Source organism: Sceloporus occidentalis, unplaced genomic scaffold (assembly GCF_023333645.1).
Source record: "Sceloporus occidentalis isolate IW3139 unplaced genomic scaffold, rSceOcc1.0.p SCAF_5, whole genome shotgun sequence".
NCBI lineage: Eukaryota > Metazoa > Chordata > Lepidosauria > Squamata > Phrynosomatidae > Sceloporus > Sceloporus occidentalis.
The window spans coordinates 74,017,726-74,045,562 of NW_028316985.1; the positions used below are offsets into that span (position 1 = coordinate 74,017,726).

General features: G+C 38.7%; 1 protein-coding gene across 4 annotated transcripts in view; it reads right to left on the reverse strand.

Annotated features, from left to right (window-relative positions):
- LOC149312325 (metabotropic glutamate receptor 8) overlaps positions 1-27,837 on the reverse strand; it is a 627,813-nt gene that overhangs the window by 492,843 nt on the left and 107,133 nt on the right. The window lies entirely within an intron of this gene.

Genomic DNA, 27,837 nt, shown 5'->3' on the forward strand with positions numbered 1-27,837 from the left:
TTTCACGCTGTTCTTTTTCTCTCTCTATCCAGCCCGGTACTCAGCCTATACCAGCTTCTCTTGGTGTAGAAATCCCTTTATCCCCTTCATCCCCATGTTGATTCTCTCCTCTCTTCCTCTCCTCTCTTTCTGACATGTTCTATTCTTCCTCTATTTCTATTCTTATTTGCCCTTTCAACCTCCTGACTTTCACTACCCTTACTAGAAAGCAGCAGTTAGACAGTCTCTCTCAGAGTTGCCATGCTCTAGTTCACAAAATCCAAGAAGCCAGATTTTCACATTATACAAATTATATGATTGTTATGCAAATCATCTGCTGAAAAGTTTGACTAGTAAGTATAGACACACTGCTAATTTACAGCTCAGAAGCACTCCTTTCAAAGTTGCTTTATAGACAGAAAACAAGAAATTCCTTACATACAATGCTAAGATGCAAAAACCGAACCCTCTCTGACCCCTTTTATTTGCTACTTTTTCTCCTTAGAGTTCCTGTGCTTTTAATAGCTGTAGGAAGTATAAAAAAGATACTGCACAAGCATAGCCTTCCCAGGAATGGCAATTCCAGAACTTTGAAATCTAGCTTGAGGCATCTCAAATTATCCAACTACTGTACTCAGAAAGATCAGCACCATATTTATTTGTATGCTAGTTTTCCATGATAAGACCATGTTTATAGTGGTCTAGTGTAGCATCCCCCCAAAAAGTAAGTACCAACATTTCCAGACAATCCAACAATAGAATTTGAGATCTAAATAATCACACAATAAACATCTCACAGTATTTAATAAATACTAAAAATTATACAGTTTTCATTTCTGCAGCTTCTAAGTTCAGAAACCTCTATGTTACTTCAGATCTTCAGCGCATTGTGGAACTACCAGTACAAATCATGCCAAGTAGCTGTATGTTCAAGGGATTAAACAAAGTAAGTGTGAACTACATGTATTTCTAATAAGAACAGACAAAAGTGTTTGAAAACATTACATGTTTACAAAGAGTGAATAAACTGAAGATGAACCATGTTGTTTAATATAAAAAAAAGCTTCCAATGTTTTTATGCTCCTCAGATACCTCACTTTTTTTTTTTTACATGTGCAGGTTTTTTCCCCATAAGAAAATAATTTAATATGATTGTGTATTGTTTCATACTGACCAAAGACCTCACATTTCAAAAGATTTTTCCCTATTGTCAATAACAATACTGTAATGAGCAATCATACCTTTCAATCAAGGCTAGATATTATGCTAGTTTACTCTAGTTCATGCTAGTATAGTAATAGGCCTGTAAATAACTTTAAAACATTTGAAAACCTCCATCATCCATTTGGTTACCACAGTAAGTCCACCAACATGGTTAAGGATCTGTAGGTGAGCACATGAGTTGAGATAAAACCATATTGCATCAAGAAATACTTAAAATCAAATCTAAATATTGTTTTTCTTAATTTCAGAATGCCAAGGAGTAGACCATGTTGCCCTTTAGATATTTCGGATTAAAGCTTCCATTATTCCTGTCCCCTAGCAATGATAGCTGGAATTCATGGGATTTGATGTCCCCAATATAGGAGAAGATGGGTGTTGAATCTGGAAGGCCATATATGAGAAACCACTGATGAAGTCAAAGAGATGATAACATTATTCATGCATTTGTGTTTCATCAGTGAAATGTCAGATGACTCTTATCAGTTAAAAAAAAACCACTCACTTTAAACAGTCCAGGTGTGCAATTGCCCTAAAGTCTCCTCAAGGTGCACTAAACTTTGTAACATCAAGGGAACACTTTAAGAAGCAAAAAATATCTGAGCCAGGCCTGAAGTCCCATAACTGTCATTGACATTGAGTGACCTTGATCAAATGTCTCCCTTCAAAGTCCCATCTCTTTTCAGTACTATTTTAGGAGTCTAGTTTATTGTTTCCATTGCTTCTAGGGAGACATAACTATTTAGACATGAAGGATATTAAAAGTCAACATTGAAAACACAGAATGCTCTCCATGAAAAAAAGAAGTTTGATCAAGCCAGGTTTAAAACTCTCATGCAGTTGTGGTATGAGACATTTTAATCTCTCTTGAGTCACATTTTGTTGCAGAATTCACAGTGATAGTTCTAAATTGTAGGCATTTTGTAACCATGACACCAGCCCAGTTGCAAATAATGGCTGGACTCCTCTTAATGACTTAACCTGTAAATACCTGTTGTGAGGAACCCAGTACCTCCTTGAGCACAATAACAGCCAGATGATGCAAAATACAAGCTAGATTCCCTGTAGTATTTTGCTCACAGATTTGTCTACAGTTTGTGTAGTTACAAAATTTTATGTTACTGATTATTCCCAGGGACCGCTCTCAGAACGGAATGGAAGGGACCTGGAATGAGTGAGGGATGAGTGGGGGACGCATTTTATCATGCACACAGGTCCCTCACTCATTCCTTTCCATTCCCAATCTGTTCCCTATTCGTTCCAGAGAGGAGGAGATTTTTGAGAACTGTTCAAAACAGTTCTCAAAAATCTCCTCCTCTCTGGAATGGACTGGGAACGGAAGAGCAAGGAACAGAATGAGTGAGGGACTCTGTGTGCAGTAAAATGTGTCCCCCCAATCGTTCCGTTCCCTTCCTGGCTCCTTTGGGACTAATCACGTCCCAGGAGCCCTATGCGGAAAGTTCAGAGACAGATTTCAAAAAGGTATGGCTGAGTCAACTGGTTACCTGGAACATTGAATTTCTTACAGGCACATTAAGCATTGCCAAAAAATATTTGCAAAAATAAGCCTGGTGTGAGTGGACTACAATTACAAATAGAGGACAAAATTATATGACCAGGTCTTCAACCCTTTGTAATCAAGGCATCTATGAAATTTACAGTTAACAGGTGGCGATTCTGGAATTTATGATGAAAAGACCTCAGTCAAGGACACATTAGACAAGAAACCATTGATGAAATGTTATAAAATTTATCAAAATTCACAAGACTGTTTGGCCGGCAGAAAATCTGTTGCAATTTAAAAGTTCCATTGTCTAAGAATCAAGAATCTGGATTCTAGCGTTATTATACCATTTTTAGTTATTTAATTAGTTATTCACTCTCATCTAAGTGTACACTCATATTTATCGAATACAGTGTTTGCTCCCCTGAGTAATTGCCATTTATCAGTTCAATAATGTTTTCTAAATACTCATTAAAAGTTATATGTGTGTGTCCATATACATCTATTTCAGAACATAATAATGACCTGAGCTATGAATAAGTATTGGGGGGGGGAATTGTTTGTCCTGTTAAAAGGTAGCAGCCACTTTAGAAATATCAATGTAGCAAAATACACTGGAGCAGTAGAAACAAAACATGTCTTAAAATGTTCCAAATGTTTATAGTCCTCCATGCTACATGCATTTTCCTTATTTCTTACCCTACCCCAGCCAACAGCCTCTTTGGTCCAATTAATAGTTGTGAAATATCATCAGCTTTATTTCAGTCAAGTACATGCCAGTGCAGGTCAAGGCAACAAAAGCGTATCTGAAGATTTATGGTACAATAGGCCTATGATAGAAATTTTATACTCAATTTTCTTTCTTGTCAGAGTCTTGTAGTAATTTACAGCATATTTTCTTAGGAACTTTCCCCAATATTTTCCCACTCCTGCGGTGTAGGGTAACACTCTAAAGGACCTTAAAGATTTTGACTTGCATGATTTGAAACATGTTTAATGACTCCCACAGGGCAGCTAAACAATCTTCACACCATATTAAAGAAAAATCAAAGCAATAACTTTCTGACACCGGAAAGGACATTTAAAAATACAAATATACCAAGAGAGCGAGAAAGAGAGAAAAAGGGAGGGGAGGAGAGAGGGAAGGAGAACCCTGAACTTTCAGTTACCAGTTCTAAAGATGAATGGAATGCTAGAGCAATATTAACATTCACAATAAACCACACTAGGGAGATGTCTCTGGGGTACTTAAATTCTGTATACATCTGAAGAATACAGGCTGGCCATTAGATCAATGTGTTGTCCTGAGAATGAACTGGCATTATTTCACATTATGCCTTCTTCCCCTCCAGTCATCTAATGGAATGAAAGGAAGCAAAATTATGGCAATTGGCCTCGCCTCTCTAGCTATCTCTGCCACCCATATGCTTGGCACATGTTATATGGCAAATAGGGTCAGCATGTGTGATCAAAGACAATGGTTATTCTATATTCCATTGAATAGAGGGCATGTGTCTTTATTTCCTGTGCCACTAAGATGCCTTCTGACCACCACCCAGGAAGCAATTTTTTAAGGTGAATAAAGTTAACAACAAGCTGAAATTATCCACAATTGAATAGTGGTAGGATGATGCTCTGGCACTTAAAGCATTATTTCACCACTGCTCAGTTATAGCACTGAAGTTATAGCTTCTGCATGTCATTATATTCATTCTTCTTAATGTTAACTTTCCATGGATGTAGATTCTACAGACAACCCAGTCAAGCATTAAACTCTGGATACTTCTGAAGAAAACAAATGGGCCTCTAAATCAATGTATTACCCAGTCGGGCATTATCTCTGTATGACTAGTAGAGAATATGGATGGAAATAATATTCTATGATATTAAAATAAAAGATCAAAATTGAGTTTCCTTAGCATCTGAAAATGTTAATGAAGACAATCATGGAATGACAAGAATCTTCACAATTTAGTACTTTTTCTGCACAAATTGTACACATTTTTTTTGTGCAGAAACAAATTCCCCATGCAGGAAACAGCATTGTCTGCACAGAAAATAGTGTTTCTGTGCATAAATATTATTTTCTGTACCAAAATGCAAAAAGGGAACAAATTTTGGAGAGAACGGGTCCCGACCTAACAATAGTCTTTGAAACCTCTGCAATTTTCAAAGAATTTCTTACAATTAGAAGAAAATTGTTGAAATTACTCATGCCTTTCAAGAATGAAATTATCAAAGAATTGCATCACTAATAAAGAAGCACACTTCCTGCACAAAGACAACGCCTGATCTCCATATCAATTAAACTGTAATAGCAGTCCAGTCAAATTTAGACTGGTTGATGCTTCACTCCATACTTTCACCATCAACATGAGGTGGTCAAGAGCGGTGGGAGATAGAGTCAGTGCATCCCTTATGCTACATAATTTTACAACAGAAATGCATGGATTGGGCTTTAGAATCCTTTGTCTGCAGACAAGAGCGATGGAAAAACACCAGACTTTAAATTACACTGGCAATCCTTTTTTCCCCAATTGGTGCTTTGAAATAACCTTCATCTCTTTCCCTACCCAAGATATTTGCTCCATGGAGAAGAGTGGGGTTGCCCTCACCATAAGGCAGAAGTTAGACAATCACTTCAGGCAGCAAATGTTAAGTATCAAAAAGGGACAAAAATTAATAAGTTAAGTTATTGTCATTGAGCTGGCATTCTGGGGGTGAGCAACCTGTGTAATTTGATTACCATGATTACTTATTAGTTACATTCATTCTCTGCCTTTCTTCATTTGATCTCATAGCAACTTACATGACTGATCTCTTCCTTCCTCTATTTTCATACCAACCCTTGTCAGCTCACTTTTTGTTTGCATGAGGCACTAAAATAACTGGACAGTGCTCCCCATCCCATGAGAGAGAAAAGGGGCTGAAGTCTGCTTTAATACATCAGGCAGTAACATATATAGGATTAGCATATAGGACTCTCAGGGTTTTCTTTAAAATAAAGAAAGCTGGTTATCTAGGCTACTGGTGAATAGGAAAAACAAAACAGCAGAGAATTTAAAATTAGTATTCAGTGTATGAATTCCATTAATTTTGTTTATCAATAAGAGTGACAAAGAATAAGCATTTTGGAAACTCACTGTGCATGACTAAGGGTAGCCATGTTAAGTTGTTACAGATATGCAACAAAAACAACCTTAAAGACAAATGAATGTGACTGTACCAATGAAGTAGATAGTCTTTAAGGTGACACAGTTGTTGTCATCATTTTTTTCCTCACTTCAAGTCAGACTTTCCAGCTGGCTGAATTTAAAGTAAAATGTTGCTCCCTGTGCCAGTTATGTGGTTTTTCATACAGACAAGAGAGGTTGTAAATGGCCAGCAAAACATGAATTACATACTTGGTCAGAAAAAGAAAATATGTGAGCAAATCTTTAGGAGCCTCAGAGAGCACTCCTAACTGGCCATATACAAGCTGAACAGACACAAGACCAGATGAACATGTACTGAATCCAAACCACTCCAGGGCTTGCCTACACTAAGGATATACACCATACCAATACAACCTGTCCAGGTGACAGAGCTAAGCCACTATTTTAAACAATTAAAACAATTGAAACATGTTGGAAGTAAAGAGCCATCCACATGTTTTTAGTAATTAGTGGAAGAAACTTTGAAGTGCATGTCTTTTTTTCACCTCCATGTTTCCTGTGATCAATGCAACTCAAGCCTTTTCTGCTTCCTGCCTAAAAAGATCACTTCCCTCCTTTTCTCCCAAAAAGTTAGTGCTTTACAACTCTTTGTCTGAGAAGGAAGCATCCCTCGGGCTTCTCAGCCTCAGAATGTCTCATACATGCAGACATGAGAGTCTGCATGAGGGCCTCCTTTACCAAAGAAGAGGTAATCTTTCTTTTGTCTATCTACTTTCTTATCTCTGATGGATTTCCTGCAACAGTAAATGTAAGATTTACTTTTTAACCTTACCAGAGCATCCTGAATAAACCTATCCTCTTTTATTATCATGCTGTCCTGGGGCACACTGCACTCTGCTTAATGTAAATATCAATATTTTCTTCAATGAGAACTTGCATTGCTCTGGAGTTTCCAGGAAGCTCTGGAGTGCCTCCAGTTCTCTTGTCTGGATTGGGTCTGATTCATCCCAAATCCAGTTATCCAGACCACAAACACAGTGCCATATTCCTTGCCCTAGAACAGGAAAGGGGATAGATCCACTTTGGAGCTGCCACTGCCACCGCCACCCATCACCAAATTTCTATACACTGAATTTTATTATTGACACAAGGCATTTGAAACAACAGGCTCCTGCAAGAAAAAATATGTCATCCTTAGCTACCTTCTTGGTAGAGAGCATGCTTTTTTCAAAATGCTACATTGAAGGGGTGTCTGAAACACTGCCTGCTTTCAGATTTTGCATTATTAATTTCTCTATCTTTCACCCATTCTTTTCTTGCACTTGGTTCACATTAGAGAGCCATTAGCACAATAGGCTTTCCATGTAGACTTCCACATGGTCTTTCATGTAGACTTAGCCATGGCCACTTATTCTGTCACACCATTTGGAAAGGTTACCTCTTTTTTTACTGGTAATTTCCAAAACCCCACATCAGGCAGGCTCTGGGATGCACACACCCAGAATCCCAGAAACATTTCAAAGCTCTTCTTTTTCAAACAACTAATAGTCAGTATGATCTGGTCATTAGTTTAGGATCTTGGATTTCGGAATATGACCAGAGAATGGCACAATGAATGAATGTATAATATGAATAAAAATACCAAGGTGGTATCTTAACTAAGACATTTCATTTGGCATAAGCATTTATGAAGTAAAGCCCATTTTATTAGCTGTACCTAAAGCAGTGGGCTGTAGTCCACAAATGTTATTTCCAATAGAATATGTTCATTTTTAAGATGTTATAAATCTCTTTTGGTTATGTTACAAAAGATTCAACACAGGACATAAAATCATTGATATAAGCATAAATACATTTCAAATAGGAGGGGCTGAGACCCTGGAGGGCCATTGTTTGACCAGGGTGAATAACTTTTGTCATCCAATGGTCATGCTGGCTGTTAGGTTCTAAGACTTGTCATCCAAAATAATAACTTTTCTTAGCTCTAGCCTAGCAGCCAAATTTGAACCCTAGAATATACTGGAAGCTATACTGCTCTTTTCTCACTACCATTTCACTACTGAATCCCCCCCCCCCCCGGAGCAAAAAAAAAAAAGGCTCCATTTCCCTGGTTTTCAGAAATAAGCCTTATGGTAAATGTCAGTATTTACAATCACCAGTTACTATATGGGGGGGAATACCAGGCAATGAGGTAAATCAGACAGTTGATTTGAATAAAAATGGGGAAAGGGAGGACTGAGATACAGATTTCTGTGTCAAATAACAGATTCTAGTACTGAAAATAAAATTTTAAGACAATAATATGCCCAGAGGCACCTGTCCTTTAATTCTAAAAAGTGAGTTTTATTGGTGAATCTTAAGACAGTTTTTCCCCCCTGAGGAAGTTGGTCTAACATGCATGTAGTCTGCTCACATCTGATCTAGGGAAACAGACAATAATAAATAATAAAAGGAATAAAACATATAACAATAAATAAAATAAAATAAAACAGACAATAATAAATAATAGGAATCTCACTTTTACAATTAGGTCTACTAGTAAAAGTACAAAAACATTAACTTTTGAATAATTAGCCACTCCAAAATATATGACATATGAATGGCTTTTGTAAAGCCATTCTGAATGGCTTTGAATTTTCTAAAACTGATCATTGAGTAACAACACAGAGATCTCTGCACTGGATCTCTGCAATGGATTAGAAAGAATAAGCCTATTCTGAATCAAGAAAAATATACCATGCAAGCATAACAGTATCAGCTTGTTCTTTTGGAAGGATTTCCTTAGCACAAGGATACACAATTTTAAAAGATGCAAGCATTTGGGGGTGGGGGGGTGGGGGGTTAGCACATGTGAAGCCATGTTAGTTTCCCCTTCACTAACTGCTAAACTACTCCTGACATAGTGTCACACTGGAACACTGCAGAAACTTACAACAGCATAAATCAGTCATCCACAGATGCTGCTGACTGCCAAAGACCATCAGCAGAGGAAAAGGCTCGCTAGAATAGATTTCAACAAAGCCCCCCACAAATGTGCAAGCAGTCCTGATGGAAGCCTTTTTCCAAAATGGCCACAGTGGGCATATTTTTGAAGACCAAGTTATTTCACCTACTCAGGTTACATATTGGCCACATATTATCCTCCACCTTTGATAGCTGCAATATTACCACTTCTTCCAGGATTTACACAGCTCATTATCTGGTGTTTTCAATGCATTTTTTGCCCAGTACACTCTTATATAAATATTTGGTCAAACTTAATAAAGTGCTGAGTGAAAGCATTAAACTAATAAAATACAACTTCATCTGCAAAACTGCTTGAATGGCACTTCCAACAACAAAATTATTCAGGTTTTGGAAACACAAGTCCCAAGTGGCCATCTCTTGCATTTCAAGGAGGGTGGTTAATTTGCAACAAGCAGATTTTATGACAATTTGTTTCCAAATGCACTTCTGATTATATTTTGAAACCAGATCAATTCTAATTTTTCACAGCTTCAGTAATAACATTTGTGCACACGCATTGTCAAAGCTTTGAAAAGTCACTTTCAGAGCCAGAGGATCTGGAAATTGTATTCCCCTAAAAAAGTAAACTTTCTTAAGCTGTGCTCAGCATACGTTACATGGAGTTGAAGTTTTATTACCTGTCTTTTAATGCCCTTTGTCCATGCCCCCCCATGGTCAAGAAGGGTAGTGGCCATTGCCCACATAGAGATCCCTCCAAAACAAATGAACTACTAAGAAATAACATCTGATACAGTATGCAGGCTTGTGCGTTTACCATTATCACTTTTCTTCTCCTGTTTTAATGTCTTTTGCTTGATGAAAAATTCATTGGAGTTTTGGAAGCTTTCCTGGTGTATTTTGTGCATTTCACTTGGCCAATAAAGGTATTGGTCTTTTGTGGACTTTGAACAATGTCCGCTATACACTATTAGGATCCGGGAGCCCATTTGTAGTACACAGTTACAGTGCTAAGACTCCACTTTATCTGCCATGGCAACATGGTATGGAATCCTGGGAGTTTCACTTTAGACAGTGGTATTTTGAAGTGTTGGCCAGAGAATTCTAGTGCCTCATTAAACTACAATTTTCAGGATTCCACTATATGTTACCATGCCAGGGGAATACAACAGTACAATTTTATAATGTGAAGAGGACTTTTATCCATTAATTTCATTCATTTCAGACTGCACATTAAATAGATAATGTTAAGAAGTGTGTGACATCTTCAAATCAGCAGTACAGAAGACAAATGCCTTGATCAAAGACATCAGCTACATCTAGACAGTAGTCTCTGTGTTGCATAGACAAGGATGCTGTACATTTAAAAAATCAGAATGATGACTGCACTATGAACTGTATCATACTTTTTATACTTGAAAAACATCATTTGTGGGACTTGCATAAATAGGGTGCCTAGTACTTTGATGTCAAAACAACAAATGTAAATCAAATTTATCACCATTGCTGTATCTAGACTATAGAATTAATGCTGTTTGACACTGCTTTAAATGCCTTGGCTCAGTGCTATGAAATTCTGGGATATGTAATTTTTGAAATATTTAGACTTCTCTGTCAGAGAGTCCTGGTGCCACAACAAAGTACAAATCCTAGAATTCCACAGGATGGAGCCATGATAATTAAATTGGTGTCAAACTGTATTATTTCTGCAGTGTGGGAGTAGCCTACTTTTTTTTCATATAAAACAGGCAGCAATTTCATCCAGAGCTAAATCAATGAACACTTTCAGCAAACCCAACATGTTCAGTAAAAAGTTTAAAATCAGTAGCGTTGCATGAAAATAAACGTTACCTTTAGTTTGTTTCCTGTGATGGGAAAGATGAAGTGACATTGGTCCTTAACTATCAAGTGAAAAAAGCTGAAGATGAGGCACTCAAAGATTCTTGCAAAACTGTCATCATGCAGCAATTTAGCACCACCTGATGCAGTTTGTCATCTGTCTTACAGATGGACAAACCACAAACCTTCAGAAAAGGAACACAGTAGTTGTACACGATGCAGCACTGCTTATATAACTCATATGAAGCACAACAAATGTGAATATGGGTTTCCATCCTGATGGTGACTTACACTAAGACGTATGCTGGCATAGTCACTTTTTAAATGGGGCTCACGGATGGCAGCGGGATGACAATGAAAGCTGCCTTTGTCAACAGACAAAGGTGCCCTTCCAGCTCAAAATAGTTGAGGAACCATAAGAACAGCTTTATCTCCTGGCAGATGGCTTTTGCCATCTAACAGCCATCACAGTCTGCAACCACCACACCTCTGCCACCATGCCTCTGTCATGTCTACAGCAGTATATTTGCACTAGTTCATGTGATCTTGACAGACGCATCTGTTTTCAGGTTTTCCCACCTCAGTAAAAATACTACACATCTAAACTAATTATGTTTTGACATCTTGGGCAAATGAAACATCATTTATTCAAAGATCAACCGATTCCTGCCATTCTTGATTTCACCACCCAAGTACATGGGCCATATTTTTGATTTCCCAAGTGAGACTGGGAAACAATCAGAAACAAAAGTAAACAAAACTCTGACACTTAAGCACTGCCTTGTATGTAGTAGCTCTTAGAATACTGAGATGAAATGTACTGATAATTTTTCCAGAGGTTCTTCTTCCCAAAGAACAGGTCCCCACCAGCTGTTAGTGATACTTCAAATGTTGGGGTAAATTAGCTTTGCAAGAAGCTTGGCAACCTTTGGATCGGGGAGGATCAATATATACCAATACTAACAAGGAGGAGTCCAGGTTTTTGACAAATTAAGTGAGAAGCAGTTAGGTTTGAAGATATATTTATATCTTAAAACTAGGCCTAGGCAATGGGCTAACTAGCCAGGTAACAAAGAGTGACTGGCTTGTCCCAGGAATTGACAATGAGATTCCAGACTGGTTGTGTGTTTTAACAAAAGCAGTAATTGGATCAGGATATCCCTTAGATAGGTGGATGGAGAAGTTTCGTTGGGATTACAACAGGCAGAGAGAGATTGGCTTATTACTTTAAGTGCAAAGAAATCATTTGTCCCAGGTTTTGAAATGCAGACTATTTCAGGGAAGGATGAAGCACTTTGGATTTGATGGTTTTGTTTACTTGTATGTATACATATTTGGGGAAAGTGATTCCTTTTTTTTTTCCTGGGCCATTCCTGAAATGTCATTGATCTCTCAAAAACATGCTATCTCCAAATATGAGACATCAAAACATGAGGACCCCATAATAGAGCATGGGGTATGCAGTGATGCACAGCAGATTATCTTGTTCTCAGCATCTTGTTCCTTCAAATTCTTATGAATATCATGTTGCAAAGCATGAATATCATAGAACAAGATGTCACTTGCCATTAAGTGTGCACCATTTTATAAATTCTACACTTCTATTGTGTGAAGAAAAACCACAATGACATATTCTCTGAGCCTGTCAGAGGCAATTTCCAAAGGACACCAATGACAACTCATTTCAAAATTAAAGACTTTGCAATTTTGGAGCCTTGTGTTACTCATCCATTTGCTAGCAATGTATATTTTCAGTTCAAATTCTCACTCAACCATAAAATCCATGAATGATGTAGGCCAATCTTCCACTAGTTAGACCCAACTACAGCAGAACTATGAAATCAGGGCCCTTGTAATCTTCACTATCTACCAACAAGGTTATCATAGGAATACAAGTTGGGGGGGGGGGGGGGCTGAAAGCCTTGGAGGAAAGGAAGGGTGTGAGTGTAGCAAATGGATAGGTGAATGGATGAATGAAAGGATGGATGGATGGATACATAAATAAAGATACAGAGAATTCTGAATAGAACTGGACACTAAAATACTCCCCTCAAAAAAGCAGAAATTGATTTTTTTAATACACACACACACACATATATATACAGGAGATGATAATGTTGAAGTAACCCACAGCTACTGAAAGTATGCACCTCCAAGATGCTGATCAGCAGCAGTATTTAAAGCAATTTAGCTCTAATCCAAGAAGTGGTCCACAGCATGTTAGGCTTTGAAACACCTCTTGTGTGCTCTAACACAAAAGGACCCTGTACTGTGAGATACAAGAAATGAAAAAGTTTCTTTTCTTTTTCTATCTAGTGAGATGAAAGTATGTGACTCATTAAAAGTATTTTCCATTTAAGAAGAGGAGATGCAAAGGAATGTAATTTGATACTGAAATTTGGAATCACATCATTAGCTGTAGACTAAATGGAATAACAGAAGGAAAATTACCCTCTCTGTGTCCGGCAGTGCTACAATTCAGGGTGTCTGCTCGTCCCATCAGGAGTTACATCCTCATGCCAGCACTACCCAAAACTTGCCACTAACAAACTTTTCACTGCCAACAAAAATTCCAGCAATTTAGCTGTGAAAAACTGAGAAATGCACACAGTTTCCTGGAAGAACTGCATTCCAACAGCCTGCTGGGAGCCCACTTCTGCTAGGAAAACAATGTACATGTCCCCAATACATCACAGTTCCCAGAAAATTGCACGAAAAACCCACTGGGAACCAGCTGTGCTGGGAATCAAGGCAGATGCTCCTAAAAAAAAAGTGTTTCCCAGTAGAAACATGCAGCAGCACTAAATACCTGGCCAGCTGGGATCTGTGAAGCCTGCCCAAACAGTTAGGAAGGCCACATCCAAATCTACCAGACCCTGGCTTCCCATTCCAGCTTTACAGCAGAAGATATTATCTCTCTTTTTAAAAATAAATTCAGTGCAACCTAAGCTAATCTTGTTACACTGTGCACTGCAATGGGAGTCTGAGAAGATGAGAATGAACCTAAGGACAGCTTGTTCTGTCAGCAGAGTTTCCCTCTGCAAGAAAGCCTACTGATAAATGTTTAACAGTCGTTTTTTCTCAGCAAGGGAGCAGCACTCTACTACTTCCATCATTTTAATCCAGCTTCTTGCTTCTCTTAAAAACTCAACTGCATTAAACACTTGTACATTAAATAACCCACCATCTGTAAGCAACTTCTTTCTAAATATTTTAAACCCAAAGCAAGGTCCATCTTCTGCAGTAACAGATGAATGAGCTAAACATCAAATGAACGATATTCATTAGGAAGAGGGAAGAAAATAGGGTAGAAAGTAGAGTTTGTAAAGGGTTTTCCGACTCTTCCTTTCTAGTTTTAGAGCTCTCCCAATCAGGAGATCAAAAGGAGATCAGACAGCCTAAGGGATTTTTTAAACCATTAAAATTCCTTTTCTACTTGTTGGAGAGAACTCCTTTTTTAAAAATTATTATTATGCCATTTGCTTTGCTCAGACTCAGAACTCTGCATCGCCAATGGTAGAATTCTAATTTTTTTCAAACATACCTGACTTCATTGCCTTAGAGAAACTGGCCTCCCATTTAACCTCAGCTTTCAGCATTCCATTTGTAAACTTGTATGAAGTTAACTGAATATTGACATACTGGGATGAAATCTGGTTCCAGGGATGTAAAGAATATTCACAAACTTTAACATCTTTGGTTAGAAAGGATGTCCAACACAGTGAGACACCTCACCAAAAATGTTTTGCTCATGAAATTTTCTTGCATTTGGGAATATGTTTTCTTTTTTCCTTTTTTTAATCGATTTATACTGCATATACATAACCAAATATACTTCAACAAATTATGCTAAAATTAATTATTCCATTATAAATACTTCCTTATATTTGCCATACTATGTAAATCAAGCAAAATATCACTTCTAAATCCTGCCCCTCTTTTACATTAATGTCAATATTCTCCCTTATGTTAGCTTCCTTTACTCTTATTCTGTCTTCATCTGACTGCAATATCATCAAATACAAATATATTTTATTTGTAAATACATAATTAAATTACCTAAACCTAATCATCTCCCATGGTGAAAAGTTTTTTCCCCATGTGACCCCTTCCTGTTCTTTTATTCTACATTAACTACATCATCTGTTTTCCAATCCTTCTAAGGATTTTTTTTTTCTTTGTAGAAGTTTCATTTTCACAAAGTGCATTGGCCAGAATGAAGTATCATAGATGTGTGACTTGGAGTTTTGCATCCATAACTGATCCATATTAACTAATCCTAAGTAGACACATTCATGGCACAATTGCCCCCCCCCCCCAACCTACTTTACTGGCCATCACTTGTGCCAAGAGAAAAAGGTCTATTCTACTGGAAATCGGGACACATTTCCATCATCCAGCAGGGCTGTGACAATTAGAAGCAAAACTCATGATGCACCCTCACTGGCTGGTGAGAGGGGTGAAACATCATCCACGAACACCTCCTTCTCTCAGTTTGACTTTTGTCAGGTAAATTAGGTTGTGAGGTCAGGCTGGCAGATTCTACTTCATTACTCATATGTAATTAAGTAATACAACAAACTTTGTTTTGGTGAACAAACAGCACAGAAAACATCACTTTTAAGCAAAACCATTTTTGGAGCATAAAACCATTTTCTCTGCATACCCCTGTGTTTCTTGGCAAGAAAAAGTTACACTCATGCATGCATGCATGCACGCACATACAAGTTCTGTGCCTCAAATGTCAGTGTTTTTAGCAGTGGCCAGTGCAGCAGAAGTCAGAGTTAATGAAAATGCATGGTGGGAGGGTACTGTCTTTTGTGCAATATACAAACACACACACACGCACACCGAGTCTTAAAATTTGAAATATGTACAACAGCTCTCAAACATTTCTAAAATGCAGAGGAGAAAACTTTTCAAGTTCTTTATTCTTGCATAAAATAACAAAATAAGACAAGATTTACATCCTTATCTGGTGCACACATTTGGGAAAATACTCCAGACTTCCACTAGAATACCCATGCAATGTTGAATACCAGTACAAACACTGCACTTATTACATAATTTTTCATTTAACGTCTATCTATTTACTTAACTGTATATTCTAACCCCTCCTTCTGCACTAGGGCCCAAGGCAGCTATTAATAATTAAATCAAAAGAGAGTACATAAGCAAATATTTATTGTAAAAAAAGGATAAAGACATAGTTTCTAAATTAGAAAAAATGAAAGAGAGAACAGATTTAAAAAATAATAGAAGAATTAATACAGAAACAAATGAACAGCCAACAGCAGAAAAAGCAAGCCAAGGCCTATCTAAACTAAAAGCTGTCTCAAATTAAGCCTAGCTATTGGGGCTGTACAGAAGGGTGGCAGAACGCCGCCCCCTTTCACCCTGGATTTGGACTTCACCACCCACATGCCATGGCCTTCGCAGGGAGTAAAAAAGAAGCTGCAAAAAGCAGCTTCTTCTTGCTCCCTGTAAGAGGCGTCATAAGTGCAGTGGTGCACCATGATGACGCCTCTTCTGTGCTGTGTTGTTTGGGCACTGTGCCTGATGTGCATCATTATGGCGTGCACTGTGTAAATGGGCACATGCCAAAATGGCATCCCTCAGGCGGCAGTAGGGCTTGAAGCGTGTGGATGCTCAGCCCTCACCCAGGGCACAGGCTGGCACAAAGTGCCAGTCTGTATAGCCCATATAGTCCTTCCTGGGACAAGAATTCATAAGTCTTAGAGCAGCCACACATGAGGCTCTTCCTCAAGTTCCCATTAAATATGCACAGATGTTGGTAGGTTGTAGAGAAAATTCTCCCCTAAAGGTGCATTTGATTTCTATAGTATCTACACTATAGAAATAATGCACTTTGACACCCCTTTAATTGCTATGGCAATCCTGGATTGGTAGCTTTGTGCAACACCAACACTCTTTGACAGAGAAGGCTAAGATCTTGTAAAACTACAAATCCCAGGATTTCATAGGATGGAGCTACGGGACCTAAAGTGGTATCAAGCTGCATCAGTGTAGATGCACCCATGGTTTCAGGAGCTGTTGGATGAATGCAGTTCCCACTTGTGGTGAATCACTAAAATGAAGAGAGCAACCTTTCAAGAACTTTCCAGACTGACACCACCCCAAACCCATGGGCAACAGATCCTCCTAAACATGAAGAAATGGGAGAACAAAGAATCAGCCTCATCAGCAAAAACATTATAAAATAGCAAGAGCTTTATTAACTTTCTTCCTTACTTTGTCACTGACACATCAGTACTCTGTATGTATTTGGCTTTTAATTTTCAAGGATACTCATGTTCTTTCCCTGTACTTGAGTAGAAAACCAAGGAAAAGTGTCCATAGAAACTGTTCCAAACTGTTGCCCTCCATGATTTCAAAGAATTCAAGACAGGTTTGAAGTCAGCAAAAATGAGGACAAGGAGGAGGAGGAGGCTATGAATCTACCAACTTTATTTTATGTATTCATTACATTCAGAATTCATTTTTCTTCCAATGTACTTGCGGCCCCATCAGAGGCCGGCAAAAAAGTCCTAGAGGCCCACTGCCACCTCCGGAGCCCTATTGGAGGGCCCCAGCAATGGCAACGGGCCTCCTAGAGGCCTGCTGCCACCGCCAGAGCCCTATAGCAGGGCCTCAGCCACCACAACGGGCCTCCCAGAGGCCTGCTGTCACTGACGGAGCCCTGTTGCAGGGCCCTGGCCACCACAACGGGCCTCCCAGAGGCCCACTGCCGCTGCCAGAGCCCTGTAGCAGGGCCCCGGCCACCGCAACGGGCCTCCCAGAGGCCCACTGCCATTTTGTTTTTGAAAATGGAGGTGAAGTCTCATGCGATGAGAAAGTCGCGTGAGACTTCGGTCGCCATTTTCTAAAACAAAATGGTGCCCAGAGCGGCGCTGAGGCGGGGCGGCAATCAGCGGCAGGACCATGCCAGGGCCGGTAGGAAGGCCTCGGCGTGCCGCATCCAGCCCATGGGCCGGAGGTTGCCGACCCCTGTTGTATGCCTTCAAGTCATTTCTGACTTATTGGGCCTGCACATACAGGCCAAAATAAAGCTGCTTCGGGTCACTTTGGAGGTATGCTGTTTAAATTACACATGCATCTCAAGCAGCCAGAAGCTGCACCAAAGCTGCGTTCCAGTCCTTAGGACTGGCGCATGGCTTTGGCACAGCTTCCGGCCTCTTAGGACGCATGCAGCATTTAAACATCATACCTCAAAAGTGACCTGAAGCAGCTTTATTTTGACCTGTCTGTTTGGACCCATTGTGGCCCTAAGACAAACCTATAATTGGGTCTATTGGCAACATTTGTTCAGATATATTTATGTATAATTTAAAAAAAAATCTCCTTTTCCTCCTGAATCTTTCTGATGACCTCTCTTTGAGTCTTTTCATCCACCATATTTTAGACCATGTTATAGTTAAAATAAGGGTAGAGCAATAGTGTTAAAGCTAGGTCATCAACATTAATTTGAAAATGGACTCCTTAGTATTTAATGAATATTACACAATCAATTCATCACACCCATTGTTAGTGACACATCATTTTTAAATTCTAAAAAAACAAAATTGAATTATTAAAAGTGGTCAAAAATGAATCTTCCAAATTACCCTTTTAGAAGCACATTAAAACATAAAATGTTCATTGATACTCAAACCGTTAAATATGCTGGCATTTTAAAAAGTCAAATAAGAACGTTCTTAAAATCATAACAAATAATTGGCAGCAAATTGGTTTTAAATGAGTTAATTTAATCCTGGATAAAGGTGGTTGTTTTATGAAGACCTCAGAGCGTCTCACTGACTTCTGACACTGGGGGCATATTTCCTGGCAGTTGAACTACATGAGCAGTTTATGTGCCTTCTGAACTCACATATAAACAAGAATATTAAACTCTCCCCCTGAATCAGAGATTACATCTGTGACAATTTCTGTCTTGTCTTGCAATTAGTCTTGCAAGTGCAGTCATGTGGGCATGCACAATATTGCTGGATTTAAAAAAAAACAGTACCCAGAATTAGAGCATGCTGAAAAGGTCTAAACAAATAAAGACATTATCTTGGGACCTGTCCCCCACTTTCACATATTCTTTCTTTAAGCTGGAACTTCAGATCAGACCACCCCTACTTTGGAATTTCGTTTTCTCTCTCTTACCATTTAGCTTTCTTTCATTATTTTCTATCCCTATCATTTCAATTTGCTGCTATTGTTGGTGGACAGGGTGGCTGGGAATGAATCAAAGTGTGTACCAGTTAGGAGGAAGGACACTGAAACATTCATTTTCTGTCACCACAACAAGCAGTTTGGTGAATCTGGCAAATTTTACAACCAGTTCAAGCAAACTGGTGCAAACTGACTGGATAATACAACTGTTCACAGGCCTTGTGATATCTCATCTCCTTCACGATGTACATACCCTACCCGAGTCACAACCTTGCCCATTTGCCAAGGTTCACTCAAGCAAGGACCACAACCAACCATGCTCTCTTTGTCTTGACAGACTCCATGGTCCCAATGCTTCCACTCGGAAAATGGCTCTTTATTATTTTTAAATATCTGTCCTAAATTTATTGTTTGTGATCCTGAGCCTTCTCCCTCAAAGAGTCTTTGCCTTCCAGTCTACTGAACAGCCCCCCCCCCCCCCCCCCCGGTTTTCACACTGCTACCTTTAAAATTCAGCATCTCCCATTATATCTCTGATGTGGGACATGGTATTCCTGTGCTGGAAACAACATTTTCTATATATAAAATAATATTTCTGTTGTTTTCTGCAAATAATATGCACATTTTGTGCATAAGAAATCCTGAACCACTAAGATTCTTTCCAATCCAGAATTTTCTTCATTGGGATTTCCAAGTGCTTGATGAACACATTTTCAATCATTTTGGGGGTATATTTTTAAATATTCTTTCCATCACTAGACTGTACACACTGTCACAATTGTGTAAAAGATACTGGTAAGCTGAGCATTCCAGACACAGTCACAATAATCAGAGGAACAGATCATTTAACGATTCCATATTTGCTTTTGATACATTTTCATTTTTCCTCTCCCTTATAAAATTCAGTCCCACGGCAAAACAGAACAATTTGTAATCGGCATTATTTTTCATCTTACATGCACTTCTTCAAATCTTTACAGATTTACATGACTGCTGATTCTAAGCTTTTCACTTTTAAAAAAATGCCTATCCTGTTAAAGGGACTTAATTTGCCTGCAATACTCTGAAGCAATGATTAACACTAAATTGCTAAAGGAAGATTGAAATACTGGCTTTATACGCACAGATGTCATAACAGTCGGAAGCTAACAAAAAGGCTGGCTGGTTTAAAACATACTTCTTAGCATTCAAGCTAACAGATGAACATAGTGTGCAGCGTGGGAGCATAAAAACAGGACTGTGTGGCACTAATCTCATTCCATTCACTGAACTGCCTACCAAGGATTACCTGCAAGAGATGAATAAGTCACTGTTACATTGTGGACACTTATATTATATTTCCTTGTGTATAATTAAGCCTACATATTGAGGTCATTATAAGATTTGGCTTCCCCTGGAGAAAAGAATTTTGCGTCATTTTATCCAGCAGGAAGATGTGTGCATTCCCCCTCCCCTTTCAAATCTTTGGGAATTTATTAATTACTCACTTGGAACTTATCACCACCTGGTTTTAACTGCCTATTAGAAGACTCTGTTTTAACTCCACCCTGTAGCAAATCCTGTTCAGAATTATTATTATTATTATTATTATTATTATTATTATTATTATTATCATCATCATCATCATCATCATCATCAACAACCTTTATTTATGAAGCACTGTAAATTTACACAGTGCTGTACATACAATCTTTTTAATTAGACAGTTCCCTGCCCTCGGGCTTACAATCTAAAAAGACATGACACAGAAGGAGAAGGGAGTGGTGGAGGGAGAGGGTAAGAGGTCCAGCAGTTCCTCTCTACCTCCGAGGCCTGGACCAAGGCAGATGGACTGGAGGAAAGGCTTGGCTTCATAATGGATGGTTAATCTTCTTCCAGGGAAAATACATACTCTCAAGTAGGATAATGCATATACAGTACATAGCAATACAGGAAATGGTTTGATAAACAGGCACCAAAAGAACATCAAATAGTAAGCGACAATTATGCAATGCCTGGGAAGGCTTCTCTGAACAGGATGGTTTTCAACTCCGTTTTGAAGCTGGTTAAAGAAGTGATGGCTCTTGCTCGCGGGGGAGCAAGTGAAAAGGGGCGAATCCAAGATGGGGCAGAGGAAATCCTGGGCTGAGACAGCAGACCTTGACTACCAGAACGGAGGGCCCGACTAATATTACATTATTATAGAAGCAGTCACCTTAGCATAGTACAACATAAGGAGGGAGAGAGGGGAATCTTCCTAAACCAGACATGTTTTAAGCACTATCTAGCTGTCATTCTGCACGACCTGACCTAAATCTGATATCAAGCTAGCAGACTCCAGCTGCTGTGACAAGAATTTCCTCGCCCACTCCTTTCCACTATAGGTTTCTATGCCTCTCCACAACCAGCTGACACTGGAGCTAATGTCAGACAAACCTCCTTAGAAAGAACATTTTCTTTGTCTTATAAGAATGAGTAGATACCAGTGACTGATGCAGATGCTTCCTCATTTTCCATCTGCTCTGGTCGAACCAAGAACTGATGGAAAATATCATCCAAGTAGGAGTAGTCCTATCATTAAGCAGAGGTTGGCAACCATCTCAGGTTGCAGATGACACTATTTCTGTGTTCCCAGCCACTCTGCTCTCAAAGGACAGAGTTATCTCTACCACATGTTGCCTTTCACCTCCTAAATTGGTGTGCTGCTCTTAGGAATGTCAAAGGATCCTGCCCCATTGCCATTAAAAAAGTAAGTGTTGTCTGCCCCTGAGAATAGGCCTGCATCTGCACTGCAGAAATAATCTAGTTTGACACCACTTTAACTGCCATGGCTCAATGCTATGGAATTCTGGAAACTGTAGTGTTGTGAGACATTTAGCCTTCTCTGTCAGAGAGCTCTGGTGACACAACAAACTGCCATTCACTGATGGCCACTTCCACTATTCAGCTCTGTAGCATTCTGTCAAAACAGTAAGTTAGCTATGACAGAAGGATTCACAATTTGCAGGGATGGGACAACAGACACTCCTCAAAGGCTTACAAGTAAAATCTAGGTATACTGTGCTTCCATAATATAGTCCACAGTATACGTGGAAGCACAAATGTAATATTAGTCATTCAGTAGTATTTGTTAGTTTTAGTTTAGTAGGTTAATTATATTGTAAATGTTTGTGTTTGTTTTCACTGTATGTAAAAATATGTTTGCATTTCTGTTCATGTTTAATAAAAAAAACATGTCAAAGAATGTAGCAGTTCAAATAAAACTGTGATTCTCAATTCAAATAAAAACCCTTTACAAATTATAACACAGCCTCTGAAGAAATGGCAAGCATCCCGAGCAGTGTATTATGCAGTACATAGCAAACTCTAATGTATCCTAGTCTGAGATATTGCACTTTCACCTCTCAGTATTTCCCTAATCTATGGGGGAAATGCAAGGAAGGGCTGCCCACTTTCTTACAGGTCACCAATGCTGCTATACCACCACCAAGTCAAACATATGAAAGATATGTGATACATAAAAAGAACTCTATGAAAAATACCAAGTTACAAGATTGTACAAAAAATGTCAGTATGGTCCAAAGTACATCAGCCACCTGATGTGAAAATTAAAACACAACAGAAGGCTGGTCTGCTGGTCCATTTTAGACTACTCTGATTCATGAGAAATGTATCCAAATGTGTAACAACATCCACTTGATCCAATTATGATGGATAAAAATAGAAAACAGCTTCCAGATACACTGGAACCTTTGAAAAGAATAGCAAATCCCCTGTAAGTAAAAGTGACTGACAATTCAAAGCTCACTCTCCTTGTGTTCAAATAAATGAAATGTTCATGAATAGCAGCCACAAAGCTCCATACATCTACTGCTTGCAAGATCATGATGCAATTTCTCTGCAGTCACTGAGGAAAAAATCTATTCAAAATCCATGAGATGCCTATTTACTTGAAAGAACCCATCTTATCCAATGAACATCTACAATCAAAGGCATGAAAATACTAGATAATATATGAATAAGCAAGCAGAGATGTTCTTAACATCTCCAGGCAGTCAAAGTATGAAAAATTAATTCTGTAAAAGTTTAGACTCCCCAGAAGGAATGAGTAGTTATTAATATCTGAGGTCCAAACTATCTGTACAGAAGCCTATCTGTATAATGCTGAAATGTAGGGAAGATGCCATCCTTAGACCTCTTCACAAGGTCAGGCTATTTCTCCACATGTTCAGTGAATGTATGTAAGGTACAGATGGTAAACTGTGCCTTACTATATGTATGTTTTGTTTGAAGGTCTGCAATGTACTAATTCATATGTGAATGTATATATGTAAAGAAACCCATGTAAAGTAGAAATTAATCTACTTGTTTCAACCCCTCATGTTCACTGAAAACACAACAAAAAGAAGAACATCAGAAAAAGGCTCTAGTCTTATTTCCTCAACTTTCCTGCAAAAATGTGTGTTAGTTACCTATACTTAAACCTGTAGAAATTAGTACCCAAAATAGTTTCTTGAAAGAAAGTATTAATACCAAACCTTTTATTGATTACCCTCGTTTGCACCATGCTTAATGTAAAAGTCCAAACCCCTTCATATTGCAACGTATGCTTTATGAAGGTAGTTGTATTTATGCCAATGCTAAATACCAAACATCCATATCTAAATGATGTATTTCACAAAATGTTGGCTCAAATAGGTTTGTAAAGCTACTTTCTGATTTTATTTTGTGATCCAGAGTGTGAATCTTAAGTGAATGCTATGGTATGTTCAGAGAAAATATATTAGAATCTCATACTATCAAATGAGCCATGCTCCCATTAGAGCAATTCTAATGCACACATTCTGCCTAGGGTGAATGTGTATATGTTTTAGTTTGAAATGCTTACGCCTGATAAACATGACTGTCACAGTGGAAATCTCCATAAAAACTCAATGATCAGTAATACTTCAGTTACCAATCTCTGAATGAACTGCCACTATCAGGTCTGACAGAAATCATATTCCTCAGGTTGCAATATCTACAATATACCAGTATTAATCAATTATTTTGTTAGGACCATTTAGTACAAAGTGGAAGTATGTCTGGGAATGGCATTTTCCCCTAGATTTACAATGATCACACAAGGCTGACTATATCATGTCACAAGATATCAAATAATTTGTGAGGCAGGGATGGGGAAATATGACCTTTGGACCATGTGTGGGCCCCAAGAACCTCCTGGGTCCAAAATACATTCACCACCAAATGTCCCAAATGCCTGTTAGAAGCATGGAGACAATTTTGCCATGTATAGAAGTGGAGAGTTGGACCCTTTTAGGTTGAGGGGACCCCTTTTTTAAACAGGAATTGACCTGGGAATTAATTGTTGTCTTAAAAAAATAGAGCCTCTCCTAGTCCTCCATTGTTTTTATAACAGAAAGTGACCTGGAAGATTACCGCACTGGGGTTAAAACGTTCCCCGGTGTGTTCTAACGGGGACGATCACAAAGCATGGCGGGAACGTGATGGGGCCCAGACGTTATTATACCGCACAGCAGAATGCCGCCGTCACCACCAGGCATTCCCATTGCTTTCCCATTGAGTTCCAGGGGACGCCATTTCTGGGGACGCTTTGAAACAATTCCCAGAAATAGCGTCTCCTGGAACTCAATGGGAATGCGATGGGAACACCTGGCAGCAGTGGCGGCATTCTGCTGTGTGGTAAAATAACGTTCTGGGCCCCATCGCCTTCCCATCACACTCTGTGCTCGCCCCCGTTAGAACGCACCGGGGAACGTTTTAACCCCGGTGCGATAATCTTCCTGGAGTCTGACTTTCTGCTGTAAAAAAAAAAATCCTAGGTCACTGGGGCCCAAAAACATGCACAACTGTGTAATGAAGCAGGGGGAAAGGCCAATTCTTCTAGGCTGCATCAATAGAAGTATAGTGTCTAGAATGAAGAAAGGAATAATACCACTCTATCTTGCTTTGGTCAGGTCTCGCCTGGAATACTGTGACAAATTCTGTACACCTCAATTCAAAAGGGATGTTGACAAGCTAGAGTGTTTCCAAAGGAGAGTGATCAAAATGCTGAAAGGTCTTGAAAACATGCCCTATGAGTTTTTTATGGGGTTTTTTTGGGCTATGTGGCCATGTTCTAGAAAAGTTTATTCCTGACATTTTGCCAGCATCTGTGGCTGGCATCTTCAGAAGATGCCAGCCACAGATGCTGGCAAACCATCAGGAATAAACTCTTCTAGAACATGGCCACATAGCCCAAAAATCCACAAAAAACTAAGGTTGCCGGCCATGAAAGCCTTCAACTTCACATGCCCTATGAGGCTTAAGGAGCTGGGTATGTTTAGTCTGGAGAAGAGAAGATGATATGATAGCTCTGTTTTAATATTTGAAAGGATGTTATACTGAAGATAGAGCAAGTTTGTTTTCTGCAGCTCTAGAGAATAGATTCTATGATTCTATTATTCTATGAATAGGACCTGGAGCTATGGATTCAAAGGACTGGAAAAGAGATTCCACCTCAACAGTACGAAGAATTTCCAGACAGTAAGAGCTGTTCAACAAAGAAATACACTGCGTTAGAGTGTGGTGGAATCTCCTTATTTGGAGGTTTTTAAACATTCAGCAGATGGATGGCTATCTGTTGAGAGTGCTTTGATTGTGGATTCTTGCATGGCAGGTGTTGGATTTGATGGCCCTTGAGATTTCTTCCAACTCTATGATTCTATGATTTTATTCCATGATTCTATGAAAATTGCCCACACACTCCAAGAGAGCTTTCTCGAGCATTTTTATCAAAGGGACAAAAACATGGAGAAATTGCTTCTGCATACCCGAAATGGCACGTGGTGACAAAAAAAAAAAAAAAAAAAAAAAAAGGAATTATTGGGGGCTGTTACTTACAAAGGATGTAGTATGTGTTCTAGAATGTTCACCACAGCTACAATTTCTAGTAAGATGATTACCTGAATAATCAGATAATTTCATTTCAGATGAGGGAGATGAAACCTGTCATATTGTAGAATAGAAGTTGAGTTTGTTGATTTTGCATACATATTTCCCATCGTCAATATATGACTGGGATTTAAAAGAGTAATGGATAATCTATCGGATCTCACATGAGTTAAAGAGATGCGTGGACTGAATTGAAATATCCTTAACTCTAAAATACATTAAAACAAATAAATGTGTTTACAGTAAGATACAAATCCTTCCTTGATTTATCAACAACCCCTCTATGAATAATATGAAACATCAGAAAGAAATATCAGTTACTACGTCATGGATCTATTAACAAAAATATTCTGATCTCAGAAGCTAAGCAGGGTCGGGCCTGGTTAGTACTTGGATGGGAAAAACTATTTACAAAAACAGCCATTCAACATGTCACAGCTCTTTAATCTTGCTCTAGCACTGTGATGTCATATGCTCTGTGATGCTCCTTGTATGAGACTTACATTGTCCTGCTCATGATCCTAACATTACCACAAGATCTTTTTCTGTCAATGACCTTGTTCTTGGCCAAATGGAAATCCCATAAAAGGGAGGAGATATAGCCACAGGAATTGAAAAGTTGGATTTAACAATTTTGATGGAAAATCATCAGCTGTGTGTTGTGTTGAAATCCTTGTGCCTTTAAAGATAATGAACAAAGAAACAAACACCCACTCTTCTTTTCTCCAGCTGGTTCAGTAGGTCCCCAATCAGGTATCAATGTCTGACCAGTCTAGAAGAGTCTGGATCAACATCCCAGCATCCATCTTTTGATCTTTTACCAGAGTAGCACAGAGACTTGCTCAGTATGCTGTGCCATCCTTTTCTTTTCAACTTCTAAATACAATCTCACACATTCTCAGGAAATGAAAGCCACTCGAGAATCTTCTCAAACAGCATCAAACACTTAATTGCATCGATTTCCACATCTCGTTTTTCTATTTGTTCGCATCCATGATAGGAACAAACCAAAGAATAAATAAAATGTGTCAAAACCTTCCATGTAATAACCAGCTTTGACTGTGCATATTGCATTTATTCATTTTGGGCTGGTTGTTTTAGACAGGGAAAGAACTGAGCAAATGGAGTAAAGTAGATTGTGTTAGAAAAAGTTGGACTATACCCTCCCCCCACTATTAACATTTTCTCTTAAGAACTGTAAATTGCAGCATTCACCCTGGTACAAACTGTGAGGAATCCAAACGTATTACTCTCCTGACGTTTGATAGCTACGCCTAGTAATTGGAATAAAATATAAATAGCTTAAAACTGTAATTCTAAAAATGCCCCCTCTCTTGATCAAGGCCTTTTAAATTAAGGGATCATTCTAAATAAATGGTTTTATCTTTTGCAGCCTGTATTTCTCTCCAATGACAGAGACCAGAATTCAAAAAAGGTAATTGAAATAGATTTAAACTAGGAAAGTTACACTTCAGTTTTTGTGGATAAAGGTGAAGGAGAAGGCATTTAGGATACCACATTCCTTGCATTCCCATAAATGAAAAAAGTGAAGTGGTGTGTATTAACGTCCCTAGTATCTATTAATATTCATATATTCTGCAAATGTGGGGATTTGGAAAGATAAAAACCATCCTGTTCAGAGAAGCCTTCCCAGGCATTGCATAATTGTCGCTTACCATCTGATGTTCTTTTAGTGCCTGTTTATCAAACCATTTCCTGTATTGCTATGTATTGTATTTGTACTATCCTACTTGAGAGTATATATTTTCCCTGGATGAAGATTAACCTTCCATTTTGAAGCCAAGCGCTCCCTCCAGTCCATCTGCCTTGGTCCAGGCCTCAGAGGTAGAGAGGAACTGCTGGACCTCTTACCCTCTCCCTCCACCACTCCCTTCTCCTTCTGTGTCATGTCTTTTTAGATTGTAAGCCCGAGGGCAGGGAACCGTCTAACTAAAAGATTGCATGTACAGCGCTGTGTAAATTTACAGCGCTTCATAAATAAAGGTTAATAATAATAATAATAATAATAATAATAATAATAAATAGTATTTATATATACATTTC